Raw genomic sequence first — 10,534 nt, 5'->3', positions numbered from 1 at the left:
CCTGGGTCAGCCAGGGGACGGGAAAGGCACGCGTATTTTTGAGAGTGCTTCATGCAAAGCATCTTTTTCTTTGTCAAAAGGGGGGGTCAACCGATGCCAGTCAAGTGGGGTGTGTGTGGCCCAGTTAGTGGCAACGAGGGAGACTGTGGTTGGAGTCCCCTCGCTGTGTCTCTAAAAGAACCAAGATGAACAAGTCATGGCTCTCAGAGGACTTTTCTTCCCCTGGGTCAGCCAGGGGACGGGAAAGGCACGCGTATTTTTGAGAGTGCTTCATGCAAAGCATCTTTTTCTTTTTCAAAAGGGGGCTCAACCGATGCCAGTCAAGTGGGGTGTGTGTGGCCCAGTTAGTGGCAACGAGGGAGACTGTGGTTGGAGTCCCCTCGCTGTGTCTCTAAAAGAACCAAGATGAACAAGTCATGGCTCTCAGAGGACTTTTCTTCCCCTGGGTCAGCCAGGGGACGGGAAAGGCACGCGTATTTTTGAGAGTGCTTCATGCAAAGCATCTTTTTCTTTTTCAAAAGGGGGCTCAACCGATGCCAGTCAAGTGGGGTGTGTGTGGCCCAGTTAGTGGCAACGAGGGAGACTGTGGTTGGAGTCCCCTCGCTGTGTCTCTAAAAGAACCAAGATGAACAAGTCATGGCTCTCAGAGGACTTTTCTTCCCCTGGGTCAGCCAGGGGACGGGAAAGGCACGCGTATTTTTGAGAGTGCTTCATGAAAAGCATCTTTTTCTTTGTCAAAAGGGGGGGTCAACCGATGCCAGTCAAGTGGGGTGTGTGTGGCCCAGTTAGTGGCAACGAGGGAGACTGTGGTTGGAGTCCCCTCGCTGTGTCTCTAAAAGAACCAAGATGAACAAGTCATGGCTCTCAGAGGACTTTTCTTCCCCTGGGTCAGCCAGGGGACGGGAAAGGCACGCGTATTTTTGAGAGTGCTTCATGCAAAGCATCTTTTTCTTTGTCAAAAGGGGGGGTCAACCGATGCCAGTCAAGTGGGGTGTGTGTGGCCCAGTTAGTGGCAACGAGGGAGACTGTGGTTGGAGTCCCCTCGCTGTGTCTCTAAAAGAACCAAGATGAACAAGTCATGGCTCTCAGAGGACTTTTCTTCCCCTGGGTCAGCCAGGGGACGGGAAAGGCACGCGTATTTTTGAGAGTGCTTCATGCAAAGCATCTTTTTCTTTTTCAAAAGGGGGCTCAACCGATGCCAGTCAAGTGGGGTGTGTGTGGCCCAGTTAGTGGCAACGAGGGAGACTATGGTTGGAGTCCCCTCGCTGTGTCTCTAAAAGAACCAAGATGAACAAGTCATGGCTCTCAGAGGACTTTTCTTCCCCTGGGTCAGCCAGGGGACGGGAAAGGCACGCGTATTTTTGAGAGTGCTTCATGCAAAGCATCTTTTTCTTTGTCAAAAGGGGGGGTCAACCGATGCCAGTCAAGTGGGGTGTGTGTGGCCCAGTTAGTGGCAACGAGGGAGACTGTGGTTGGAGTCCCCTCGCTGTGTCTCTAAAAGAACCAAGATGAACAAGTCATGGCTCTCAGAGGACTTTTCTTCCCCTGGGTCAGCCAGGGGACGGGAAAGGCACGCGTATTTTTGAGAGTGCTTCATGCAAAGCATCTTTTTCTTTTTCAAAAGGGGGCTCAACCGATGCCAGTCAAGTGGGGTGTGTGTGGCCCAGTTAGTGGCAACGAGGGAGACTGTGGTTGGAGTCCCCTCGCTGTGTCTCTAAAAGAACCAAGATGAACAAGTCATGGCTCTCAGAGGACTTTTCTTCCCCTGGGTCAGCCAGGGGACGGGAAAGGCACGCGTATTTTTGAGAGTGCTTCATGCAAAGCATCTTTTTCTTTGTCAAAAGGGGGGGTCAACCGATGCCAGTCAAGTGGGGTGTGTGTGGCCCAGTTAGTGGCAACGAGGGAGACTGTGGTTGGAGTCCCCTCGCTGTGTCTCTAAAAGAACCAAGATGAACAAGTCATGGCTCTCAGAGGACTTTTCTTCCCCTGGGTCAGCCAGGGGACGGGAAAGGCACGCGTATTTTTGAGAGTGCTTCATGCAAAGCATCTTTTTCTTTGTCAAAAGGGGGGGTCAACCGATGCCAGTCAAGTGGGGTGTGTGCGGCCCAGTTAGTGGCAACGAGGGAGACTGTGGTTGGAGTCCCCTCGCTGTGTCTCTAAAAGAACCAAGATGAACAAGTCATGGCTCTCAGAGGACTTTTCTTCCCCTGGGTCAGCCAGGGGACGGGAAAGGCACGCGTATTTTTGAGAGTGCTTCATGCAAAGCATCTTTTTCTTTGTCAAAAGGGGGGGTCAACCGATGCCAGTCAAGTGGGGTGTGTGTGGCCCAGTTAGTGTCAACGAGGGAGACTGTGGTTGGAGTCCCCTCGCTGTGTCTCTAAAAGAACCAAGATGAACAAGTCATGGCTCTCAGAGGACTTTTCTTCCCCTGGGTCAGCCAGGGGACGGGAAAGGCACGCGTATTTTTGAGAGTGCTTCATGCAAAGCATCTTTTTCTTTTTCAAAAGGGGGCTCAACCGATGCCAGTCAAGTGGGGTGTGTGTGGCCCAGTTAGTGGCAACGAGGGAGACTGTGGTTGGAGTCCCCTCGCTGTGTCTCTAAAAGAACCAAGATGAACAAGTCATGGCTCTCAGAGGACTTTTCTTCCCCTGGGTCAGCCAGGGGACGGGAAAGGCACGCGTATTTTTGAGAGTGCTTCATGCAAAGCATCTTTTTCTTTTTCAAAAGGGGGCTCAACCGATGCCAGTCAAGTGGGGTGTGTGTGGCCCAGTTAGTGGCAACGAGGGAGACTGTGGTTGGAGTCCCCTCGCTGTGTCTCTAAAAGAACCAAGATGAACAAGTCATGGCTCTCAGAGGACTTTTCTTCCCCTGGGTCAGCCAGGGGACGGGAAAGGCACGCGTATTTTTGAGAGTGCTTCATGCAAAGCATCTTTTTCTTTGTCAAAAGGGGGGGTCAACCGATGCCAGTCAAGTGGGGTGTGTGTGGCCCAGTTAGTGGCAACGAGGGAGACTGTGGTTGGAGTCCCCTCGCTGTGTCTCTAAAAGAACCAAGATGAACAAGTCATGGCTCTCAGAGGACTTTTCTTCCCCTGGGTCAGCCAGGGGACGGGAAAGGCACGCGTATTTTTGAGAGTGCTTCATGCAAAGCATCTTTTTCTTTTTCAAAAGGGGGCTCAACCGATGCCAGTCAAGTGGGGTGTGTGTGGCCCAGTTAGTGGCAACGAGGGAGACTGTGGTTGGAGTTGCCTCGCTGTGTCTCTAAAAGAACCAAGATGAACAAGTCATGGCTCTCAGAGGACTTTTCTTCCCCTGGGTCAGCCAGGGGACGGGAAAGGCACGCGTATTTTTGAGAGTGCTTCATGCAAAGCATCTTTTTCTTTTTCAAAAGGGGGCTCAACCGATGCCAGTCAAGTGGGGTGTGTGTGGCCCAGTTAGTGGCAACGAGGGAGACTGTGGTTGGAGTCCCCTCGCTGTGTTTTACATGCTTTTAGAAGGGCATGAAATGGCTTGGAGGTTGACTTTCATCATATGCAAACTGTTGGCTACCAAAATGCTGCCTTTCCAACAACTGTGGTTATAGGCAATGAGGAACATACTGATGAAGATGAGACGCAGATACCCGATTGGGATGACAACTTAAATATTCGGTCAGGGCAAGAAGAAACTCGGTCTGAGGGGTAGGGGAGTGCAAACACAACAATTGATGATTAAGTTCTAGATCACACCTACTGTCAACCCACAGTCAGACACTCGAGGAGGTCAACAGAGGCGGTGGAGGAGGATGCAACCGACGTCGAAGTAACCTGGCGCCTTCCTGGACACAGTCGGAGCACTGGTAGCACGTCTACAACTGCATCCTCAGCCACCACTCTGCCTCTGAGCATTATTCGGGGTGGATCAACAGGTCGCATGGCCTCTAAGCCTTGCCTAGCCAGGTCCTTTTTTGACATAGAAAAAGATCGCCCAAATTATGTGATCTGTAAAATTTGTCATGGTTCTCTTAGTAGAGGTCAAAACCTCAGCAGTTTGACAACTTCTTCCATGAATCGTCACATGAATAAATATCATATGGCCCGATGGGAAGCTCACCGTGCTGCAATGCGGCCTAGCGGAGCGAACCATCCACCGCCTGCCCCTTCCAGTGCATCCGCGCGCTCGTCATCTTCTAGGACTGTGGGGACAGCTGTCACACCTGTTTTTCCACCCACAACTTCCACCACTGTAACCGCAACAGGCAGTTTGCTTGGTAGGTCGTCAGTTGGTTTGGAAGGGGAAACAAGTGAGTGTGTACAGCTCTCTCAGACATCGATAGCACCAACTTTGGATGAAGGCAACATCATGTCTCCGCCTGCACTTTCCTCACAAAGCTGCATTTTTCCAGGGACACCCGACTCAACACCGTCTACACACAGCAGCCAGATCTCTGTCCCTCAGATGTGGTCAAATAAAAGGCCACTTCCTGCGACCCATGACAAAGCGAAGAGGTTGACTCTATCCCTCTGTAAGCTGTTGACTACAGAAATGCTGCCTTTCCGCCTAGTGGACACACAGGATTTTAGAGACCTTATGTCTGTCGCTGTGCCCCAGTACCAGATGCCTAGTCGCCACTACTTCTCTAAGAAAGGTGTGCCCGCGCTACACCAGCATGTCGCACACAACATCACCGCTTCCTTGAGAAACTCTGTGTGTGAACGGGTGCATTTCACCACCGATACTTGGACCAGTAAGCATGGACAGGGACGTTACATGTCGCTGACTGGCCACTGGGTAACTATGGTGATAGATGGTGAAGGGTCTGCTGCACAAGTCTTGCCGTCCCCACGACTTGTGTGTCAATCCTCTGTCTGTCCAAGTTCCGCCACTGCTTCTGCATCCTCCACCTCATCTGGGTCCTCCACCTCCGCCCCAAGCCTGCCTGGTCAGGCCACCAGCGTTCTCACTGCGCAGAAGGAATCACGCACCCCTCATTACTATGCTGGTAGCAGAGCGCAACGGCATCAGGCGGTCTTTAGCTTGACATGTCTTTGAAATAGGAGTCACACAGCGACTGAGTTGTGGGCAGCTCTGGAGACTGATTTTGATAAATGGTTGTCTCCACTCAACCTGCAGCCTGGTAAGGCCGTGTGCGACAATGCTGCAAACCTGGGTGCGGCCCTTCGCCTGGGCAAGGTGACACACGTGCCTTGTATGGCTCACGTGTTTAACCTTGTTGTCCAGCAATTTTTAACACACTATCCCGGCCTAGATGGCCTTCTGACCAGGGCACGGAAACTGTCTGCAGTGCTCACTTCCGCCGTTCAACCGCCGCACCTGAGCGACTTGCATCGCTCCAGAAGTCTTTCGGCCTGCCGGTTCATCGCCTGAAATGCGATGTGGCGACACGCTGGAATTCAACTCTCCACATGTTACAGCGACTGTGGCAGCACCGGCGAGCCCTGGTGCAATACGTCATGATGTATAGCCTGGGCCAACGAGATGCAGAAGTGGGGCAGATCACCCTGATGGAGTGATCTCAGATCAAGGACCTATGCACCCTTCTGCACAGTTTCGACATGGCGACGAATATGTTTAGCGCTGACAATGCCATTATCAGCATGACGATTACAGTCATTTACATGCTGGAGCACACGCTAAACACTATTCGTAGTCAGGGGGTGGGACAACAGGAAGGGGAGGAACTACAGGAGGATTCATATGCGCAAGACACAACAACATCACCAAGGTCCAGACGTTCATCATCACCAACGCGGCAGGCATGGGACCATGGGGGACAGGGATCAACAAGGGCGCATGGTAGCAGGTGAGATGTTGAGGAAGGTGCAGGAGGACATGAAGATATGGAGGACGAACTGTCCATGGACATGGAAGACTCAGCAGATGAGGGGGACCTTGGTCAAATTTCAGTTGAAAGAGGTTGGGGGGAGATGACAGAGGAAGAAAGAACGGTTAGCACCTCTATGCCACAAACACAGCGTGGACTTGGTGCGCATGGCTGCGCAAGACACATGAGTGCCTTCTTGTTGCACTACCTCCAACATGACCCTCGTATTGTCAAAATTAGAAGTGATGATGACTACTGGCTTGCCACACTATTAGATCCCCGGGACAAGTCCAAATTTTGTGACATAATTCCACCCATAGAAAGGGACGCACGTATGCAGGAGTATCAGCAGAAGCTGTTACTCGATCTTAGCTCGGCTTTTCCACCAAACAACCGTGCAGGTGAAGGGAGTGATTCTCCCAGTTGTAACTTGACAAACATGGGACGGCCTCGTCATCTTCAACAGTCTACCCGTACCAGTAGGACCGTATCTGGTGCTGGTAACAGCAATTTTATGGAATCTTTTCATAATTTTTTTAGACCCTCCTTTGCAAGGCCACCAGAGACAACAAGTCTGACACATAGTCAACGGATGGAGAGGATGATACAGGAGTATCTCCAAATGAACATCGATGCAATGACTTTGCAAATGGAGCCTTGCTCCTTTTGTGCTTCAAATCTAGAAAAATGTCAAGAGCTCTCCAGTTACGCCTCGAAGATTTTGTCGTGTCCAGCTGCCAGCGTTGTCTCTGAACGTGTCTTCAGTGCTGCTGGGTGTGTGCTGACAGATAAGCGCACGCGTCTGTCCAGTGACAATGTGGACAGACTGACGTTCATCAAAATGAACAAGTCATGGATCCAGAAGGAATTTACTACCCCTGTGTCATCCTGGGGAGAGTAAATGCTTGTGGATTTGGAATGTGCTTGATGCAAATCAAAACATCCTGTTTGCAACTAGGGCACAAGTGCTGCCACTGATAAGGTGTCTGTGTGGGGCCCAATTTTTGGAAAAAAAGGGAGACTCCGCTTGGAGTAACCCTTGCTTGCTGTGTTTTTTAAAAATGATACAAGATGAACAGATCTGAAGGCAAGATGAAGCCAACATCATGTCTCCGCCTGCACTTTTCTCACAAACCTGCATTTTTCCAGGGACACCCTACTCAACACCGTCTACAGACAGCAGCCAGATCTCTGTCCCTCAGATGTGGTCAAATAAAAGGCCACTTACTGCGACCCATGACAAAGCTAAGTGGTTGACTCTATCCCTCTGTAAGCTGTTGGCTACCGAAATGCTGCCTTTACGCGTAGTGGACACACAGGATTTTACAGACCTTATGTCTGTCGCTGTGCCCCAGTACCAGATGCCCAATCACCACTGCTTCTCCAAGAAAAGCATGCCCGCGCTACACCGGCATGTCGCACACAACATCACCACTTCCTTGAGAAAATCTGTGTGCGACAGGGTGCATTTCAACACAGATACTTGGACCAGTAAGCATAGACAGGGTCATTACATGTCACTGACTGGGCACTGGCAAACTATGGTGAGAGATGGAGAAGGGTCTGCTGTACAAGTCTTGCCGTCCCCACGAGTTGTTTCAATCCTTGTTCTGTATGTAGAAGTTAATACACTGCTTCTGCCTCTTCAACCTCGTGTGGGTCCTCTACCTTTGCGCAAACCCTGTGTGGTCAGGCCACCCTTCCTTGCAACTGCGCACAAGGACTACCACACACCTCCTTACTATGCTGGCAGCAGAGCTCAATGCCATCAGGCGGTCAAAGTTTTACTTTGAAATGTATGGGAAATGTGAGTCACACCGCTATTACAGAGAATAGTAGTCAGGCAGGGTCAAAACATTAATTGAGGAACAGGAACAGAATGGGACGGCCAGGACTTAATCAGAAAACAAGCAGAGGTGAAATGCGTATCGGCCAACAAGGTACATAAACAGCAAGCAGGAAAAGTAGTCAGGTAACAAGCACACAAAATCATAAAACTGAACTGGGGGTAAAATTAACCAGAGGTTCATAGCTATGTCTGGCAGTGGTCTGCAGACAGGATGGGCATAAAAAAGGGTGTGGTGTCTTCCCATTGGTTGTAGCTGAATGATGGTATTTCATCTGTGAGATACCCACCAGCTACATTCAGCCAGAGATTCTGCATCTGTCAAGGTAATGCAGCCCAGTGGGTGAGCATAACCTGCGTCCACCTGCGCCGCTGGCATCGACTACTCTCCCATCATCAGCACTATTCATGAAAGGAACACGTTGTCACCTGGCGACCGGAGTACAAATTGACGGAGCGGACTCCGTTGGTGACTTAACAGCCGTGTGCGGCAATGATGCAAACCTGGCTGCGGGCCATCCTCAGGGCAATGTGACACACGTGCCTTTTATGGCTCACGTGTTGATCCGAATTCTCCAGCAATTTTTAAAACACCATCACGGCCTACATGGCCTTGTGCAGCGGGCACGCTCGCTATGTGCTCACTTCCATCGTGCGCACACAGCAGCTCAACAACTTTCATCACTCCGGAAGTCTTAGGGTCTGGCAGTTAAACGCCGGAAATGCGATGTTCCGACACGCAGGAATTGGAATCTGCACATGTTGCAGCGTGTGTGGCAGCACCGCAGAGCCCTGCTGAAATACGGTAAGACATATAGCCTGGGATAAGTTGATCCAGAGGTGGTGCAGATCACGCTGCTGGAGTGGTGTCAGATCAAGGACCTATGCACCCTGCTACACAGTTTTGAAATGTCGACGAAGATGTTTAGCACTGGCAATGTCATTCTCAGCGTGACAATTCTGGTCATCTACATGATGGAGCACACTGTAATTATTATTCGGAGTCAGGTGTTGGGACAAGAGGAAGGGGAGGAAGTACAGGAGGAGTCATATGCGGAAGGGATAACAAGATCTACGAGGTCCAGATGGTCAGCGGCACCTATGCGGCAGTCATGGTGAGGGAGAGGGATTAACAAGGGCGCATAGTATCAGCAAAAAGTGTTGATGAAAGTGCAGGAGCCCATGAAGAAATGGAGGACGAACTGGCGATGGGCATGGAAGACTCAGCAGATAAGTGAGAGCTTGCTCACATTTCGGTTGTGCGAGGTTGTGGGTAGAGGGCAGAGGAAGGATGCACGATTCTCACCTCTCTGCCACCAACACACCAAGGACTTGGTCCTCCTGGATGCACAAGACACATGAGCGCCTTCTTGCTGCACTACCTACATGACCCTCGGATTGTATGAATTTGAAGTAATCCTGAATACTGGGTTGCCACACTGTTAGATCCCCGGTACAAGACAAAATTTGGCGAACTAATTCCTGCCATAGAAATAGACGCACGTATACAGGAGTATCTGCAGAATGTGGTACGCAATCTTAGATCTACTTTTCCACTAAACACCAGTGCTGCACAGAGTGAATCTCAACACTTTGTCATGGATAGGAGGAAATGGTCTTTTACTTGTCCACATCGGAGGGACCGAGGGATGGCTGCTGTGCTGAGATGGCGTTGAGTACGGTGTCCCTGCACAGTTGCACTTTTGGTCATATCCCAAAATGAGTTGAAAAAGGACAGATGCTGTTGGAAAGGGGAACAGGTGTGTTGGAAAGGGGAAAAAAATTTTGGTCCGTGGATTTGGTGGTTAAACAACTGTAACATTTGATGAAGAAACAACATCTGTTACAGTGGGACTGGCAGATTTGGATAAAGTGGTATATAATCTGTGACCGCTATATAACAAAAATTAATAAGAAAAGAAAGAGAAAGGTATATATCACCTTCAGCAGTCAGTGTCCACCGTGCTCCCAGTTGGAAAAGGAGAGGTTGGCAACTTGAAGGTTTGGTGGAGGATACAGAGCTGTGTGGCTATGAAACTAATAGTAGCCTGAACCGAGTTAGACGCCATTCGGATCTGGAGACTGTGAGCCCTGTTAGCGTCACAGGGTCCACATGCCCACCCAGCCCAGGAACTCCCTGTTAACAACACAGGGGCCATTGAGTACGCTGACCGTGTGCGTAGGGGCCACACCTGTGGACAGCAGGCGCATCAGCAGCAGCAGGCCTGTTAATGCCACTGGGCTGCACAAGCAGGACTGTTAGGACAGGAGCTGGTCTTAACCGTTCTGCGTTACCAACTGTGGTGGTGGCCTGCATCCACCACCCTATCCCTGCCTACCTCTGGCCTAAAGCCGCAATGGGTTCAACACATGGAGGTGTGCTCTTTCGGAGCATAATAGAAGACTGCGCACCTCCTTGTTGGCTCCAGCCCCTTTTATAACCTGGGTCCGCCCCAAACCAGGGTGAACCACAATGCACCTCCTGGAGACAAAAGCAGAGTGACACGTCATGAGTGGCATAACTAGCGTCCTATTTGGAAACGCAACTTCAATGATGACCTCATGGCTGCCATGACCCAAACACCTCACCAGTCATCGTCTGACCATCAATAATGCGGTGACAAGTCATAGGTGTGGGCCTCTGCAAGCCATTTGGGAGGACACCTGATGCCCTGTGGTCTATATGGGACCCCCACATCAGGGCCAGGGCCAAAGAGTTCATTACCGGACCTAGTCTCTGATGCAGGAAGTGCCTGAGCATGCTCAGTAGCATGAAATACAGTCTCTGAAAAAAGACTATCAGCTTTAGCATGGTGTCTAGGCACAAAACAGGACTTAGACCCGGCACAGAATGCAAGCACCTGTGC

Source organism: Anomaloglossus baeobatrachus, chromosome 3, assembly GCF_048569485.1.
Source record: "Anomaloglossus baeobatrachus isolate aAnoBae1 chromosome 3, aAnoBae1.hap1, whole genome shotgun sequence".
NCBI classification, from domain to species: domain Eukaryota; kingdom Metazoa; phylum Chordata; class Amphibia; order Anura; family Aromobatidae; genus Anomaloglossus; species Anomaloglossus baeobatrachus.
Note: the sequence above shows the minus strand (reverse complement) of the source record.